Genomic DNA, 20,473 nt, shown 5'->3' on the forward strand with positions numbered 1-20,473 from the left:
CATTGGGAGAGTCCCTAGAAAATGTAGTCCATCAACAAAGGAGGTGGCTTACAAAACACCCCCGACCTATACTTGGGTGTTGCTCATCAGTGTGGGATCTGTACCAGATCGGGTTGACGGAGGAGATAGAGAAGATCCAAAGAAGAGCGGCGCGTTTCGTCATAGGGTTATTTGGTAAGCGTGATAGCGTTACGGAGATGTTTAACAAACTCAAGTGGCAGACTCTGCAAGAAAGGCGCTCTGCATCGCGGTGTAGCTTGCTGTCCAGGTTTCGAGAGGGTGCGTTTCTGGATGAGGTACCGAATATATTGCTTCCCCCTACTTACACCTCCCGAGGAGATCACGAATGTAAAATTAGAGAGATTCGAGCGCGCACGGAGGCTTTCCGGCAGTCGTTCTTCCTGCGAACCATACGCGACTGGAACAAAAAAGAGAGGCAATGACAGTGGCACGTAAAGTGCCCTCCGCCACACACCGTTGGGTGGCTTGCGGAGTATCAATGTAGATGTAGATATCATGACTGCATCCCCCCCTCCTTGCTCCCCATGCCGTAATAACTGTAATCACAAAGAAATGGAATGAAGTGGGGTATAGAAGGCACCATTTGGGGTCTCCTGTGCGTGTGTCTATCGTCAGGGCGCCGTCACAAAGGTCAGAACAGCCCAATGTCCTAATTACAGATAACATTACTAAATACCACCGACCACAGACCTGATATTGGCCTCCTTTGATCTTGCAGCCCCTAAACAAAGCATCAAGTGGCGGCATCCTGTTGATCAGCAGATTCCAAACACTTCCTGTCTCTGTTGCCCTCAAGAAGTCACTCCCTGCTTCTTTGTGTGAACTAACGTCTTCAAACACGAGTATGGAGGTTTTCATCTCTCCTCAGAATACTGTATTCCTATTGGCCAATGCTGGAGACAAATTGAAAGCTGGCGCAACATCAAAAATAGAGTTAAATAATCCATTTTCACTATCCTGTCAAGTTAATTGCTTAACAAGTTACAGAAGTCAAATAGATCGTTTAAAACACTCACTTCCATCTACGATGATCTTTCTTCGCGGTAATACATATTTTGAAGGTTTGAGTATCACACGCGAATATTACGCAAATCAAATAATGAAATTTCCGTCAAAAATTGATCATAGAAATATACCCGAGGTCTTGCACTCGTCCTCCTCCACCACAACGTTTCCACTAAATATACCTGGTGGAAAAAAAATCCTGACGTTTCCACTAAACACATCTGGTAAAAAAAAAATTCTGACGGTCACACAAATTCGCGATCATGAGGCACGCCATCCACCGACTGCAGGGTAGCCCCGTCTGCGACGACTGGGAGAGAGACCCACATCTGTGCCGGCCATGCCCGCCCGTACCAAACGCATGCGTGCGCGCAATAAAACTATAGGAAACAAAAAATTGGCCAATTGGGAATTTGACGCCGCGGTTGGGTTTTTGAAAGTATTATAGACTTCCTCAATTGGATCAAAAATGGCTCTGAGAACTATGGGACTTTACGTACCGATATAGAGACTGGAGATTATTGTGTACTCAGCGAGAGGTGGACGCACAACTACCGTTATTGCAAAGGTAAGCCATTAGTTTACTTCTGAAACTTGCGGTTTGCCTTGTGCACGACTCCATGACTGTAGAGTTGAGAACTGCCTCTGCATCCCTGACTAATTCTACCACGTTCTGCACGAGTTCGTATTGTACAAGAATAGGGAAAGTAAATGTATGTGGCCGTTTTAAAGGGACCGTTTTAAGCGATTAAGCAGTTTAGGCAAATCACTGGTATCCTACGTTGACATGGCCGGACGTTTTAAGTTGATCTTGCTTGTCCCTAAAGTGTGTCCAGTCTCTCAGTCCTGCCGCGTCTCCCTTGGTGCTGTTCAAATGACATTCCCTATACACCTCACCGGAAACTTCCTTAAATTCATCTACTCCGGTTTGTTGGAGGAGGACAGTATAGCTCTTCTTAAGTAGCTGTTATATTCGTTGCTGTGGCAGATTATGCGCAACTCTTTTATTAGTTGATCTTGTGTTACCCACCTGATGAGCTCGGGCGATAAGAATGTGCAGTACAGAATCCTTTTGAGTTGGATGAACTTGGGTTTCGGTGTCAAGATACCTGAGGAGGTGGCTTGGTTTCCAGTACGTTTTACGTCACGGTAAGCCACGGGGAGATTCATAGATCTCCTAGCCCAGAAAAGGAATACGTGTTTCCCTTTTCTTCTTCCATAAACTGTTCGATGTGTGCAGTTCTGTGAGGAAAAAGGTTATTTGCAGCTCGAGGAAACATACGCCGTCTTTTAAGACACAATTTTCGTAATTTTCTGTATTAAGCTATAATGCATGGTTGCCGTGGAGGTAGCCCCATAGTCTGGGCTTAGAACTACTTAAACCTAACTAACCTAAGGACATCACACACATCCATGTCCGAGGCAGGATTCGAACCTGCGACCGTAGCGGTCGCGCGATTCCAGACTGTAGCGCCTAAAACCGCTCGGCCACCGCGGCCGGCTCAATTGGTTCACTCCGCTGCATTCGGAAGGAGGGAGGAAGGTTCTACTGTGTGACAGAATAGACACATCAGCAGATACCACTGCAAGACAGAGTCCACTGCCATGTATTTAGAAGCACTAAATATGACACACTTAAACATGATCCAATCCGAGGAAATTAGCTGTCATGGCTAGGAGTATGTGACAGCTGAAAACACTCTCACATCCCGTGCACTCGTGTCCCGAGATCCACATTCAGTGCGCCCGCCCCACGTTCGCCGCCAGCGCCGACGTAAATTGGTCAGTAAAAATTACCGCCGAGACCGCAGCCGCAGCTGCGGACGCGCGTGTATGCCAGGGGCACCATCCCCTGGCCATGGAGGGCATCCAGGGTAGATTAAAGTGGTAGGAATTCAGATATTATCAATACGTCCGGCGCAAACGTCCATCATTTGGAATCTTTTCTCACGCAAAGCACACGCATCCGCTTCTGTCGCGCTCACCCAGGACACTGGTCATCTCGCCAGCCCTCGCTGCCGTAGGCAAGATCAGACAGGTAGGAGCATTCTTTGTGCGCATCAAAGGCTGTGCTAACCCATTACTTCTGGTTGCTGGCTCGTCATGACGGCCCTTGCAAGCAGCTGTGGTGCACTGTAAAACAAGCAGCTGCTGCTTGGACGTATACAGTAGTTCTAAACAATTCCACTCCAAGATAGACCCATCAGTACAAAAAAAGTACTGTAGCCAATCCGAGGTAGCGGCGTTGTTGACCATACACCTCGAATTTCTCGTGCGAAATGTATATTCCTTCAATTTATACAAGATTTCTGAAGACAGAAAAAATCGGACAATACACACTTTTTGATGTCGATAAAGTATCGTTGCTTGTCGCGAAAACCCTGTACAGGACTATGGCATACCCTACAGTCCCTCTAAGCATTCTTTCATCAGTTAAAAAAATATCTTTTCTTCTCTGCCATGTCATGCATCACAGGACTAGAATATTGAACTCATTTTTGGTTCATAATGGAGTGCTAAGATCTACCACTGCCACAGGGCACCCCATTTTCGAACTCTCTCTTAAAGTAACCAGATGTCTCGCCACATACAAAGTCTCTTAAGGTAACAGCACAGAGAAGTTGTAAACATTAGTTTTATTCGACGTATCACTTTATAAATTGGGCAACATATCTGATGTTATTACGATGGTCCTCTCTCCCTGTATAGGTCGACGACTGAAATAGTTAGTTAGTTTTAAGTAGTTCTAAGTTGTAGAGGACTGATGACCTCAGAAGTTAAGTACCATAGTGCTCAGAGACATTTGAACTGACGTCAAATTGTTGTTTCTATCGCGCTACCTTGTAGCATCCAACAGAGAAAAACTATGAACTACAAAAGCTCTGGTAACTTCATCCGACAGAGAACTCGATAAGATTTTTACCGCATCTCGCCCGATATATAAGAAACAAATACCATCTACGTGGCAGCATCAACCATATGCGCCGAACCTGTTAAATATACAGGTATTGATCCATTGGCGCACGTGGGTAGTGATCGAAGGCGCTTGCACAGACTGGTGTAAAGTTTCATTGCCTGTTATGTGGGAGGACCTTGTCCTGCAGACTATCAGTCGCAAGAAAGGGTCCCTGTTTTGTTGTTTGATACATTGTTCAAATGGCTCTGAGCACTATGGGACTTAATTTCTGAGGTCATCAGTCCCCTACATCTTAGAACTACTTAAACCTAACTAACCCAAGGACATCACACACATCCATGCCTGAGGCAGGATTCGAATCTGCGACGGTAGCAGTCGCGCGGTTCCAGACTCTAACGCCTAGAACCGCTCGGCCACTCTGGCCGGCTGAGACATTGTTTTTTCCTGCTGTAACACGCTTCGTACACTGCTATACATTTTGTTTTTTCTGCCACAGCTTGGAGGTCTGTATCAGGTTCTCATTGACTTTAACACGCTTTGATCAATTGGCTTTCATAGAAAACTGGAAATCCCACATTGTAAGTCATGTTGCTGATGCTCCCTCAACATGACGATTGAAATAAAAGACATACAGTATGAGGAAACTGGAGGAGTTTTGTGGCATTGTGGAGCGTTTCCAAACTGCTGTTCAAATGTGACTCACGATCTCTACATTTAAACACATCTTTTCATAGTGACAGGATAGCTCATGGCTCCATGTTCCATTTCGACTGATTCTTCATTTTCCAGTCATGTACGCAATTATTGTTTCAGTGTTAACCATTACCAGAAGATGTTGCTTCTCCACCAAGACTCTTTCTCCCTCTCAAATAAGTGATGTCAGTCAATCATTATGAGGTAATCAACAGCTTACCAGTTGAAGGATTGAATAGAAAAGACATCACTGATGTACTGTAATAAGCATCACAGATGATAGTGCGTTCAATTTTAGCAGTTATACCAGTTTTTTACAATGCCAACCACTGACACTGCAGCATACTTTCCTATTTCTGTATCATCTCGAAACCGCCCCTCCTCTACTTTGTGACTACCACTGCGAAAGCAGATACATGACTGTGCAGTACGTCCATTCATTGTTAATTCTCGAACATATACACCAAAGTATAACAGACAGAGATCTACATATTGCTAGCACTTCGATCATTGTGCGTAATTTACGATCTTATCCTATGCCCCTGGAAGTCACAAAGCATTCTCGCAGTCTTAGGATCAAGTTAGAGAGTGAAAGATCTCATTGCATTGTCTTGATGGGAGCCATCTGAGTCACATGCACAGACACAGACATACAGACAGCAGAGCAAACGGACTTCAACTGTAGAATATGTGGTTGAAGGTGACTGGATGCCTTCGACTACAGTGCTATAATCCGCCACCCAACCAGAAAAATAGTGCATTTTCGCTAGGTGTTGCCAGCTGTACTACATTTACAAAAATGTATCTTCCATGATCTCCTCCATAAACGTGCATAGCCTCTGCATCACCCATCTGGAGTCGCCACCACACATGCTGCTATGAGAGCCCAGCATTCCAGCGTCACAACCACTGACCCTGCTACACCACAAGTTACAGTGTGTCTGTGTGTCTGTGTGTCTGTGTGTGTGTGTGTGTGTGTGTGTGTGTGTGTGTGTGTGTTATCACAGTGGATGTGGCTTTGCATCTCAGGAGATAATGGCACCTCATTCAATGGCCACCAATAATGATCATGCCTGAAATAATAAAATTAAATGCTACACCTTCACACATGCATGACGGTAGCAGCTGTGTAGACAGAGATCTCATTGTGTGACCTGTTGCTTATTCCCTACATGCTGGCGAGCACTATGCAGAGGTGAAGATGAATGTAGGGAGCCACTGATGTGAATATAGTATGCAAGCTTAAATTCCAAGAATTTTGTAACTGAAATATTTCCAGAATGAGGTGTTATTGACGTTCCATCAACCGGACATATTTTTGTCCATAGCAATACATGCACAGTATGAATCTAAACATTTTATGTACTATAATTAAACGAGTAATGATGGATATACCAATTTCATTGTGGTAGTGCACTTAACACAACCAGAAATGCTCTGGTTCCGAACACTGCCATGTATAATTGAAATTTTATTAGTAAACCTATGAACTGCCATGTGTAAATCATCTTTTATTAACAAACCGAATATGAAGTATGTATTAAACAAGGTTCTGTAGTATAGCTATCCACACAGGAACTTTGGTTGTAAACTTTTAAAAAAAGTAGGTGAAACTACAGTCCCCTAATGACATAGTGACTGCAAAGACTACTGCTAAAGTCATGGGTCTCCGATAGAGATGCTGCCTGGGCTTTCCCTAGCTGATTAAACATATCTTTTATTACACCTAAGTGTCGAAAAAAGTTGAATGAGCAAGTCCATTACTTACATTTAGTTCTGTACATGGAACTTCTGTTACCACCATTATTTAACACCTGTGTCTTTTGCATTTGTGAATGGTACATGGAAAGAATACTTGCCAATAAACTTATGCATTAGCTCATATTTATCGTTGCAGTCATTTTGCGAGACATTTGTGGGAGAAACTGATATATCGCCCACAAATTACCCCCTCCGATTTTTGCAGTAGTAAACCATTTCTTGATGCGCAATGACACCCTCTGGAAGACAGGTGTAGTTCATAATAAATAGGAGGCTTTTATTAGATTATGGCAGTGTAGGGAATAAGAAAATACTAAGCAATGTATAATTCTAATTGCAGCTGATATCGCACTGGTAACAGGAGGGTGTTTCAAACCTGACACAACTGAAACTACATACAGATAAAAGCAAATTCCGATTACTCCCACTCTATAACGTTTCTCCCTTGTTAAAGTTCAGAGATACACTGTTGGTAATTCGACAGATCAGTCCTAAATTAGTCTAGTTCAGTATTCGTAAAATGGAAATGTATTAACAGAGACACTGAATATGAAACATACCCAGCGCTCCGGTATAGCAGAGTGCAACACCCTAGCAATTTATCCACGTCAGCTGAGTACCAAATGACACTAGATGTGTAATAGAGACTCTGTCCCATCGGTTAAAATTGACTCTTCCTATAATCCTGCTGTTAACAAATGTTCCAGAGCCCCAATTTGATCCACCTTATACATCGTCCCCCTACAATACTTTTTTTAAGTGTGCTTGGTTATGTAGTTACTCGGATGTCATGGCTGCCAGCGTGCTGCGTGAAATTTTGGTTAGCAAGCGCCCGTCACCACATACAGGATGGGTATACTGTTCGAAGATTGCCAAATTGTTATGTAAAAATTACAGAAATAGAAGTGCTGACGACAATAAATAAACTGAATTTCAGAATTAGGAAGACGAATTTTGCTGCATATCTCGAAGACAATAATAATTCCTTAGTGACAATATTGTAGGCGAAGGCAAATTAATTATTCTCCACAGCAATGATGAAATAAGCCTTGGTACTGCACCTTCAATTATACCGGGTGATCAAAAAGTCAGTATAAATTTGAAAACTGAATAAATCACGGAATAATGTAGATAGCGAGGTACAAATTGACACACATGCTTGGAATGCGATGGGGTTTTATTAGAACCAACAAAATACAAAAGTTCAAAAAATGTCCGACAGATGGCGCTTGATCTGATCAGAATAGCAATAATTAGCACAACAAAGTAAGACAAAGCAAAGATCATATTCTTTACAGGAAATGCTCAATATGTCCACCATCATTCCTCAACAATAGCTGTAGTCGAGGAATAATGTTGTTAACAACACTGTAAAGCATGTCCGGAGTTATGGTGAGGCATTGGCGTCGGATGTTGTCTTTCAGCATCCCAAGAGATGTCGGTCGATTACGATACACTTGCGACTTCAGGTAACCCCAAAGCCAATAATCGCACGGACTGAGGTCTGGGGACCTGGGAGGCCAAGCATGACGAAAGTGGCGGCTGAGCACACGATCATCACCAAACGACGCGCGCAAGAGATCTTTCACGAGTCTAGTAATATGGGGTGGAGTGCCATCCTGCATAAACATCGTACGTTCCAGCAGGTGTTTATCAGCCAGGCTGGGGATGCGATTCTGTAACATATCGGCGTACCTCTCACCCGTCATGGTGGCAGTTACAAAACCAGAATCACGCATTTCCTCGAAGAAAAAAGGCCTGATAACGGTAGATGTGGTAAATCCAAACCATACCGTGACCTTCTCGTCGTGCAATGGAGTTTCCACGACAGTTCTAGGATTTTCGGTAGCCCAAATTCTGCAGTTGTGGGCGCTGACAGACACTCGGAGCGTGAAATGAGCTTCGTCGGTCCACAACACGTTACTCAACCAATCGTCATCTTCCGCCATCTTTTGAAACGCCCACACCGCAAATGCCCTCAGCTTCACTAAATCGAATAGCGAAACACAATGCTCTGACACGTGTGCAGATTTCACAACCGTTCGTCTGTTTCACAGGTTAGCCTGATGGTTCTTCAGACATATGCGTATGCCACTTCTGGCTGGTTTCTCATCTCCGCAGTATATGGGGTCCCATGGAATAACAGCAGTGTAGTTCCCTTGAAACTCTGGTCGGTAATTGTAGGGAACGTGTGTGCGAGGTAGGCTGCGCAATAATTCTACACCCGCCATCGTACATATCATGAATTTAAGCCGTTATTGAACATGTAGTGCTGGAAACAGCTGAACACTCTCCAGGCATCTCGGCAAAGAGACTTGTCACACAAATTCATGGAATGAGCCACTGTAGTGTTTGCAGAATAATGCATCACAGTGCATTGTACCTGTATCACCCGCACCAAGTTCAGTGTCTTAGTAAAGTGCACTTCGGTCCTAGACTAACGTCCTGTTTGTGGATGCGACAACACGCTGTAGAAAATCGTACGTTTGACAAAAAATTTTCGTTTACAGATGAAATAGGGTTCACTCGTGATGCTGTGTTAATTACCACAATTGTCACATTTGGAGACACCTAGGCTCCAACCCAAACGCTGTGCATAAATCTCCACTCCAGCGACGTTTCTAATTGAATGTGTGGTTAGGCGTACTAGGTGACCATCTCATTGGCTGTACATTTTACCAAAAGAACTCTGTGGACGAAATTATCTTTGGTTTCTCGGCATCATTTGGCAGGATTGCTTGAGGACGTTCCGTTAGAGCAACGCCAATGGATGTGATACATGCTTGATGAAGCACTGGTACATTTTGGTGCTACAGTGAGACATGTAATGCGCCAATTTGGCCAAAGATGGACTGGGCGAAGAGGACCTGTACCATGGCCTCCAAGATTACCTGATACTCCATAGATTTCTGTATAGGCGGCCATTCTGTTTAACATGGTTGAAGAATTGGAGCAGAGACTTGCCAATGTTTGTCAAGAGTTTCGAAATAATCTAGACATGTCTGAAGGGTTTGAAATTCATTGTGGTGATGGATACAGTCCTGATTCTGGGTACAAAGAAGACACTTGGAATGCCTCCATTGAATAAGAATGTTGATGTGCCTGTTCCCATGTTCATTCAAAACACCTGTGCTTCTACCACAGTATCTGTGATACCTTTTCTTAATGTAGTGTAGCATTGTTACCTTTTCCTAACTTGGATGACACTACACAGCATCAAGTAAGTGGTATTGGTGGCTGGTAATAACGAGGTCGAAATTATTTAGCAAATGGAACTCTTACAAACGAATATTTACTCATACTTTTTTACTTCTAGTTTCGTGTACTTTCAGCTGTATGTGTTTGCACCATTAATTATGATACACTCTATGCACTGATGCAAAGTGGTCACACAATGGTATCCTCGCTGAATCATAATTAATTCGAGGGTGTTAACTACATTAGGGAATATAAGAAAAATCAGCCTAAAAACTTCTACTCCCATTTGGATCTCTTAAGAAAGGGTGATTGTATTGTACCAACATGTGGTGGACTGGACATTGCACGTATTTTTATTCCACAGATCTTATGCACAAAAAGAAGTATACCATATACACTAAGGTCAATCCCTATTAAATAAGTTACATCTTTAAGCGCAACTGTAAACTGCTACTTGAGGAAGAAAAATTTGTTTCCTATGTGCAAGAAAGGCTTAAACTAGATACTGTAGTTTATGTATAAAGTCTGAATACGAATGGAGGATACAAATATCTGCTTTTAAATTACCGTAAATGGTAATGGAGGGTGATCACACATTGGTGGACTTGTCAAAATTGATGACATTTACTACTGTATTATGGGGCATATGAGAAATCTGTTTCTAATCCTCCATTCTCCTTCGTATCTGTTTAGAAAGGATGGTTACACTATATCATTATGTGGTGGACTTGTCGATGAGTATCTTGTTATTCCACAGGTCTTAAGGAAAAAAAGAACTATAAACTGCTACTGTTCCCCACAAATATTATTATTCCATGTGAGATAAGTAGACTTGTTTGGATATCCTACATAGTTAACATTGGATTAGAGATACGATTCACGAATCCTATGGTATAATTCGCAAAAAAATGCTGTGTAAATGTGTACACCCAAAGCATATTGCTGTCTTTTTGTAAACGTGATGTAACATATATCAGCTCTCTATATCAAGACAGATGACAGATAAGACACCTCTTAATACTATGGCTATGATTACAACATGATTGTAATACTACCTTCAAAAAACAGTGATCAGCATTGAAAAAATAATGATTTTTGTGTCAAAACGTAAAACTGATAGACAATATCACCGTTTGTTGATGTAGGCAATCGTCCATAGGGTCAAAAATATTTTATTTCTTCCAGAGTACTATTTTTAAGTCCTGTACAGCACAGTTTCATATCAATATCATCTGATAACAAGTGTTTTGTGGTGTGAGAATAGCATGCCAGAGGCCGCTTGTACATTCTGCTAACTCAGTAATATAGTAATGACCTGAGGTTTGCAATGGGAAATATACTGTTACATAACAATTATAATTCCTTGCTTACACCAATATGTCGGACCTGTATGACATAGTTATGTATCATCTGCTAACAAGTGCGCTGTGATGTGGAAATAGAAGTCTAGAGGCAACCACTGAGCTAGTAGCAACTTGATACTCTATTAAGGTGTGCATATTAGTCAGTTATATGTTCCATGGAACATATGAACGTTCTTTTATCGAAATGATGTGGAACGAGCCAGGTTCCAGGATATGTACGTATGATTAGTGTTAACATTAATGAGCACACTATTTTTTAGTTCTACTCATGTCAGCTACATTTTAAAAAAAGGCAATTTTTCAGGATAAAAGAAATTCGTGCATCAAATAGAAGGAATTGTTTAGTAGAAATGCTTTTAAGTTAGATTCAAAATTTCTTTGTTATGTACCAGACATTTTATGTTACTGGGCAAATGATCAGTTTTTCTTGCTGCATATTGATCTCCTTTCTAAGCCACTGAAAGCTTGAAAAATGGGTAATAAAGGTAATTTTTTCCTCTAGTGTTGTAGATATGGGCATTACTATTCTTCTCAAATTGTGATGGATTATTATTTATGAAGAGTTTCGTTAGTGAACATATGTATCGTGTTAGTGTAGTTCAAATGCATAACTCCTTGAAAAGGTACCTACATGACAACCATGGGTGAACATCACATATTGCTCTTATTACTCGGTTTTTGTACAATCGTTACATCCTTTCTAAGTGGTGAGTTAGACAAGGAAATTATTCCATAAGAAATTATTGAGTGGAAATATGCAAAATCCATCAAGAGGTTGATTCGTTTGTTTCCAAGACTGGTAATTACACTAATAGCCAACTTAGCTCCTCTTAACTGTTTGAACAGCTCAGTAACATGCTTCTTCCAGTTCAAGTTTTCATCAGTATGTACAGCCAAAAAATCTCGATCACTCTACCCTGTTTACTGACCCCTGTTCATTGTTATGTAAGCTGTTGGTACGATTTTACTTGTACAGAACTGAGTACAGTGTGTTTTCTCAAAATTAAGGGAGAGTCCGTTTTCAGAGAACAACTTAATTATACTTTAAAAACATCATTAGCAATCCCTTCTACTTTTTCTCACTAATAGGAATTGTCATAGCACTGGTGCTGTTGGCAAAATCTACCAATTCTTCCTCATGAACGTTAAATGGCAAGTAATTCACATACATACAGAATAGGAGCAGACAGTTAATTGAACCATGGGGGACTCCTGTCATAATTTCTCCTCCACTGTTAGTAACATTATCTCTCTTTTCAATATTGTCTGAATTATTCAACACAAATTTTTGCATTCCGTTTGTTAATATGATTCAAACCAGTTGTGTGTAAAGCCATCAGTTCCAAAAAACTTAAGTTTTTCTAAGAGAAGAACACAATCTACGTAATCAGATGCCTTGGAAAGACCACAAAAATAACAACAGGTGGGTATATAAACTGCATTCTCTGGCAGGTATCCTTTCTGGAATCCAAACTATGATATGGTAAGTAAATTGAAGAAAGTGGCCAATAATTATTTCAGTCTATCTTGTCACCTTTATTGCCAAGGGTTTAACAACTGCATATTTTAAACTGTCTGCAAACATTTCCTGTGCCAGTGATGCAGTACATATTTCACTAAGGACATGACGCTGAGTTAGAACTACTTTTCAGAATGATATTTGAAATTCCATCAACACCTTATGAACTTTTGGTTTTCGAATTCTTATAATTCTATTGCTATCATTGAAGGCTGTTGGTGTTATTTGCTTATGGTTTTGTGGTATTATATTTGTGATATATTCTCTTGTTTCTTCAACTGAACCATTTTATTCTATTTTTGCTGCTGCATTTAGAAAGTTACTGTTAAAAGAACTCACAACTTGTGAATTATGAGTCACAAAATTCTCATTATTTTAGTTTAATTGCCGTGTCTCTTGTTTCACAGTACCCCATTTAGTCTTAATCTTATTATCTGCATTCTTTATTTCAGTCAGGATGTACACTCTTCTTGATACATGCTTCTTGACATTTCAGTGACTTCCTTAAGATATTTCAGTATTTTTTGTAGTATGCAAGTAATGTCAGATTCAGAGTCATTCTGGCCTTTATATAAGCGTTTGTCTTTCTCTTACATGAGATTTTCATCCCCTTAGTTATCTGTTGCTTACTTCCTTTTTTAGTGGATTTTCTGGATAACTACTTAGACAAGATATTTTCAAGTATTAACATTAATTTACTATGGAATAAATTGAATTTGACATCAGCCTCTCTTTCTTAAATACTGCACCATGTACCAATTGTTCCTAAATTATTGTTGAAACATTTTATCCTGTTCTCTTTAATTAGCTCCCTGCTTTGTATGAACCTGCCGTAGGACTATGAGGCGCTACATTGTCCATTAACTGTGCATCATGATCAGATAGTCCATTAACAATTGGGTACACATTATTGCTTCAGCTTGAATATTGTCGATAAAAATGTTTTCAATCAGTATCAAGCTGTCTTGCTGCACACAAGTGGAAACTTCACTACTGAAATTAGACTGAAACACCCACATAATGATTATATAAAAACCCAGATCATTATAATTTGCTTAGGGGCTAGGTACAGATTATAGCAGTTTTCTGGCGCATGTGTATATTGACAGTGGTATAGTGTTTATATTATTCCTAGGGCCTCTATGCGAGATTGGCAATGATTGTGATACAATTATCACGCATCCTATCCTAAATGCATGTTCCCTGAAATCAGCCAACGTAGTTTCTACGTTGTAATTCTTCTACAGAACCCCATTTACTGTTAGATGATAAAACAGCCCAGGGATTGCATATGCATAGGTGCAAACAACTATCAGGTCGATTTTTGTGAAACAGAGAAATGGTCACAGCTCTTCCACATGTCCCAGCCTTGTGAGTCGCAGTTTTCTTTTTTTGAATACGGTCTATGTTTCGACTGGATCACACCCCATATTAATGCCCACTATGTGTGTCTGGATACTTTCTCAGATAGTTTATGCATAATGTAGATCACATAGCGACCTATTGGGTAACTAAAGGGTGACAAGTTTGTATGTACGTATGTATGTATGGAGATGAGATGTATTCTATATTCATCGAATTCCACTGTTGAATACTGTTGTACAAAGTGATGCTGGTCAGTGTGTCCTTTACAGAGCGATTTATAATTAAAGGCGCAGTTGTATGGCTAATTCCCTGGACAACTATCAACCTGCCTCCCCCAGTGTTCTCGACATTAAAAAGCTACTGTCCTGGAGATACACAGTGCACTTTGTTATCCTGATTTTGGAATACAATTTGTTTATTGTTGTCAGCACATCTATTTCTGTAATTGTTACTTTACAATTTGGCAGTGTACCTGTCCTTTACATGGTGGAGAGTACTTGCTACATCACAACTTTACACAGTGTGCTGGAAGCCATAGCATTTGAGTTACTAAATGCCAAGCCTACTTGTAGGCTACAGGGAGAAGCTATGTAAGGTGGACCGAACTGGGGAGCTGGAACATTTTTTAATGTCAAGAATGTAGGGAGACTAAGTTTTAATGTACTAGATGCTGTCTCTATTACAATACTAAAATGTCTCCTACTTATAATTATCTCCATGTGTGTTTTGCATGGTAATGGTACACATCGAAAAGTGGTTTACTGTGCGAAAACTGGAAGGACTATGTTATATGCAATATATTACTTCCTCCTACGTAAGTCTCACAAACCGAAGGTTATAACAAATTAGAGCTAGTACAGAGGTTCGTCCAACAGATTGTCTTTCTACGTGCCATTCACAGCTGGAACAGGGACAGAGGTTAAATGCCCGTAGTAGCATAAGTTCCATCTTCGGAACTAAATATAAGTAATGGACTTGTTTATAAGATAACTTTTTAATATAACTTTTTTCGACCCTTGGGGTGTAGTAAATTAAGTGTTCAATCCGTGAGGGGAAGCCCAGGTGACTTTTCTAGTGGAGACCTATGACTTTGGTGGTGGTTGTTGCAGTTGTGACTTCCAAGATTTTTTCCTTTGGTGTGATGTTACGTGTGCTGGATTGCTGTTGAAATTGCTCGTCAATATTTTATAAAGTTTTAGTCATCAGTTACTTATTTTAAAGTTTACTTGTGTTAATATTTGCTGTAAAAGTAACTCATTAGTGGATTTTCATTAATCTCAGTCTTTCTTTCTGTGTTATTGACTCGAGTGGTCTGCTATTCGTGAGTGTGCTTACATCATTCGTTCAAGCCTCGCGCCTCAGTAGTGGGTTTACATTTTGCGGCGTGCAGCTGCAACTGCAGCGTTTATAAAGCTAAGTACTGACGAAGTTATTTGTGCACAGTTATTAAATTAAATAGTTTTCAGCGGTGTTTCGTGCTGTTTTTGGCGAAATAATGATTTAATAAACTTTTGTAAACGTTCGCTCGCTGTGTTTTTTTAGAGTTTTCTGTGCGTTGAAGTCGTTTAGTAAACTTCGTGCCCTAGTTTTCAGGTGACGTTTCTTATTGTTTCTAAGTCGTTTAGTAAACTTCGTGCCTTAGTTTTCAGCTGACGTTTCTTATTGTTTCTAGTGAAATTGCCTTAGTTTTCAGCTGACGTTTCTTATTGTTTCTAGTGAAATATTTCAGTAAAGTTTTCATTCAGTGTTTTAACTTCGTTGAGTGTTACAGTGGTCGCTTGAATTTTTGGTTTTAGCTAGTAATTTTTTGAAGTTTCGTGCTATTGGTATTAGCTGTGGTGTAGTAGTATTAATACAAGTAGTTTCTTTCTTTGTAGACAGTGAATTTAGAAATCGATATTGTTAGTTCTATAAAAAGTTATACTTACGTAACTCAACCTACGTAACGTAGACGTATAGTTTTTTTCAGTAACTTTAAAATTTTACCATGGGTGAGAAGTGTGGGCTCCGTCTTAGGTTTGTGAGTAGTGGGTTACAGTGTGGGATTTGTTCAAACTATTTTCATTGGGGGGAATGCAGTGGGGAAGCCAGTGGACATTCTAGTGAGGTCCTCTCCTGGGAATGCAGAATCTGTGGTAGAAACAAGTTGATAGAGGAGAAGGAGCGTAAGATCTGTGCCCTTCAGGTGCAGTTACAATGCGCAAAGGAGGAACTAGATAGGTTGAGGAGGATGAAGGGTGGTGGGGAATGGGAACTGGCAGTTGGCAGGAAGGTAGCCAGGAGGAGAGGATATTCAGATAGTTTTATTTTGCGTATATGCAATAGATTGGACCAACAGAGTTGAGTGGAGAGGAGCCTCCTGTAGCTGTAAATGTACGGAACATGCTGTAGTCCTCAGCAGTTAGGAGACCTAGGTCAGTTGCAAAGTCTACCAGGAAGAAGAAGATTCTGCTGCTAGGTAGGTCGCACGGTAGAGGTGTGGACCAACAGGAAGTGTTGGGGAGTGAGTATGAGGCCACCGGCATTGTGGAGCCTAGGGCAGGGTTGGCTCAGGTGACTGAAGCATAAGGGAATTATGGAGGAATTTTACGAAGGAGGATCAGGTAGAGATAGTGGGTGGAGCAGGGAACAGTGTTGATAGGTACGAGGAATATGATGTAGGTGGTGACCTTGTAAAGATAGCTACTCAAACTGGTGGCACTAATGGGCATTTCGTGCAACTGTTTCAGAGGCAAAATTGGCGTCATCTTAATGTGGCTGTTAGGCGTGTTAACATGGGACTGGGGAGGGCGCTGATGGCAGAGGGCATGGGTCGCATTGCAGTGGTGCCAGTTGGGTCTGTCAGTAGCAAAGGTTTCACTAGGCATGGCCTGCACCTCAATAGGTATGGGAAGGGGAGGCTGGCAAAGCTTACAGGTGACAGCGTAGTGGGTGGTGGTGGGATCACTCATGGAAAACTTCCTGTAGTAGTTGATGTTAGAGATGCACCTTTTTCAGATTGAAGTCAGCAGATAGGTGTATCTGTTTAAAGTAAGTCCCTCTTAACTAAGGACTCACCTTCAGAGGAGAAGGAATTAGCATATTTCTTCAAAATATAAGAGGTTTTAGAAATAAAGATAGTGAACTGCTTATAGATGTAGATCTAAAATAATTGCTACATCGGAAAATCACTTAGACAACTTGACAGGTCAGAGGTTTCCTTTACCAGGATAAAGATTAGCTGTCTGTTTCTGAAGGAGTTCCTTGCGGGGTGGGGGAGTGGCTCTGTACGTAAAAAACAGTATTTCATTTGAGTCCATAGATATATCACGACACTGCACTGAACAGATATTTGAAAGTTGTGCAGCATTAGTTGAATTTAGTGAAACTAAACTTCTAATTGCAGTTGTTTATAGGTCCCCTAACTCCGACTTCAGGTCATTTTTGTTTATGTGGCCTCATTTTTGTTTAAGCTAGAGAGGGTTCTTGATTCACCTTGTAGGAAGTACCAGAAAGTAATTATATGTGGTGACTTCAATATTAATTTTGTATATGATTGTGCAAGAAAAAGGATGTTGGTAGATCTCCTAAATTCATACGATCTGATGAAAACTGTTTTTCCCAACTAGGGTGCAGGAGAACAGTAGCACAGCCATAGACAATATTTATATTCATTCTTCATTACTAGGTGAGCATCCTGTTAGTTAAAGGGTGAATGGCCTTTCAGACCATGATGCACAAATTTTAACACTAAAAGGCTTTTTTACTCAAACAAATGTCAATTGTAATTATAAACTATGTAAGAAAGTTAATCGAACAGCAATAGAGAGTTTTTTTAAACCTTGTCAAGGAACAAGAGTGGCAGGATGTTTATAGTGCTGATAACATAGATGATAAATACAATGCTTTCCCTAACAAATTTCCCATGCTCTTTGGGAGTTGCTTTCCTTTAGAGCGTTCTAAACGTGGTACTAGCAGTAGTAGGCATCCTGGGTGGCTGACTAATGAGATAAGGATATCGTGTAGAACAAAGCACGAATTGTATCAAAATGTTAGAAGTAGTCACAATCAAGCTTACAAACAGTACTGTAAGGCGCTTAAAAATGTTATTAGGAAGGCAAGGAGTATGTGGTATGCTAATAGAATAGCTAATTCACAGGATAAAATTAAACCCATATGGTCAGTTGTGAAGGAAGTATCTTGTATCTTGTTAGCAGCACGAGGTCGACGATATAAAGTCAGTTTGTAGTAAAAATATTTCTGTTACTGATAAATCAGATATATATATATATATATATATATATATATATATATATATATACTCCTGGAAATTGAAATAAGAACACCGTGAATTCATTGTCCCAGGAAGGGGAAACTTTATTGACACATTCCTGGGGTCAGATACATCACATGATCACACTGACAGAACCACAGGCACATAGACACAGGCAACAGAGCATGCACAATGTCGGCACTAGTACAGTGTATATCCACCTTTCGCAGCAATGCAGGCTGCTATTCTCCCATGGAGACGATCGTAGAGATGCTGGATCTAGTCCTGTGGAACGGCTTGCCATGCCATTTCCACCTGGCGCCTCAGTTGGACCAGCGTTCGTGCTGGACGTGCAGACCGCGTGAGACGACGCTTCATCCAGTCCCAAACATGCTCAATGGGGGACAGATCCGGAGATCGTGCTGGCCAGGGTAGTTTACTTACACCTTCTAGAGCACGTTGGGTGGCACGGGATACATGCGGACGTGCATTGTCCTGTTGGAACAGCAAGTTCCCTTGCCGGTCTAGGAATGGTAGAACGATGGGTTCGATGACGGTTTGGATGTACCGTGCACTATTCAGTGTCCCCTCGACGATCACCAGTGGTGTACGGCCAGTGTAGGAGATCGCTCCCCACACCATGATGCCGGGTGTTGGCCCTGTGTGCCTCGGTCGTATGCAGTCCTGATTGTGGCGCTCACCTGCACGGCGCCATACACGCATACGACCATCATTGGCACCAAGGCAGAAGCGACTCTCATCGCTGAAGACGACACGTCTCCATTTGTCTCTCCATTCACGCCTGTCGCGACACCACTGGAGGCGGGCTGCACGATGTTGGGGCGTGAGCGGAAGACGGCCTAACGGTGTGCGGGACCGTAACCCAGCTTCATGGAGACGGTTGCGAATGGTCCTCGCCGATACCCCAGGAGCAACAGTGTCCCTAATTTGCTGGGAAGTGGCGGTGCGGTCCCCTACGGCACTGCGTAGGATCCTACGGTCTTGGCGTGCATCCGTGCGTCGCTGCGGTCCGGTCCCAGGTCGACGGGCACGTGCACCTTCCGCCGACCACTGGCGACAACATCGATGTACTGTGGAGACCTCACGCCCCACGTGTTGAGCAATTCGGCGGTACGTCCACCCGGCCTCCCGCATGCCCACTATACGCCCTCGCTCAAAGTCCGTCAACTGCACATACGGTTCACGTCCACGCTGTCGCGGCATGCTACCAGTGTTAAAGACCGCGATGGAGCTCCGTATGCCACGGCAAACTGGCTGACACTGACGGCGGCGGTGCACAAATGCTGCGCAGCTAGCGCCATTCGACGGCCAACACCGCGGTTCCTGGTGTGTCCGCTGTGCCGTGCGTGTGATCATTGCTTGTACAGCCCTCTCGCAGTGTCCGGAGCAAGTATGGTGGGTCTGACACACCGGTGTCAATGTGTTCTTTTTTCCATTTCCAGGAGTATATATATATATATATATATATATATATATATATATATATATATATATATATATATATATAGAGTATTTAACATTTATGGGCATTGCTGGTGAATTAAATAAAAATTTAATTTCTTCAGGGAACCATAACTTTCTTTCCAACTGCCTTTCGAGATTGATGTCTGAAATACTCTGTGATACAAACAAGGGAGAGATCGAGTCAATAATTAAATCACTGAAGATTAAGGACTCTCATGGATATAATGGAGTGCCGAGCAGACTATTTAAGTACTGTGCTATACATGTTAGCCCTGTATTTAGCCATATTTGTAATTTTTCCTTTAGGAATGGTCTGTTTTCTGAACGATTAAAGTACTCAATAGTAAAGCCGCTTTATAAAAAGGGAGAAAGGGATAATATAGACAATTTTAGACCTATTTCTATGCCATCAGTGTTTGCTAAAGTTATTGAAAATGATGTGTATGGAAGGATAATTGAACAGTTTGTATCACACGATTTGATATCAAATACAGAGTTCGGCTTTAGAAGTCGTTTAACAACTGAAAATGCTATATTCTTCTTCTCTGTGAGGTACTGGATCGGTTAAACAAAAGGTTTCGAACTCTAGGCATATTTTTTGATTTAACTAAAGTATTTGATTGCGTTGATCACAAAATATTTGCTCCAGAAGTTGGACCATTACGGAATACCCGGAGTTGCTCACAATTGGTTCACCTCTTACTTTAGCAATAGACAGCAAAAGGTCATTATTCACAATGTGGGGATTGGCTGTGATGTGGGGTTTGAGTGGGGTATGATCAAGTGAGGGGTGCCCCAGTGATCGCTGATGGGGCACTCCTGTTCCTTATTTATATAAATGATATGCCCTCTAGTATTACGAGTAACTCTAAAATATTTCTGTTTGCTGATGA

Source organism: Schistocerca nitens, chromosome 8 (assembly GCF_023898315.1).
Source record: "Schistocerca nitens isolate TAMUIC-IGC-003100 chromosome 8, iqSchNite1.1, whole genome shotgun sequence".
Taxonomy (NCBI): domain Eukaryota; kingdom Metazoa; phylum Arthropoda; class Insecta; order Orthoptera; family Acrididae; genus Schistocerca; species Schistocerca nitens.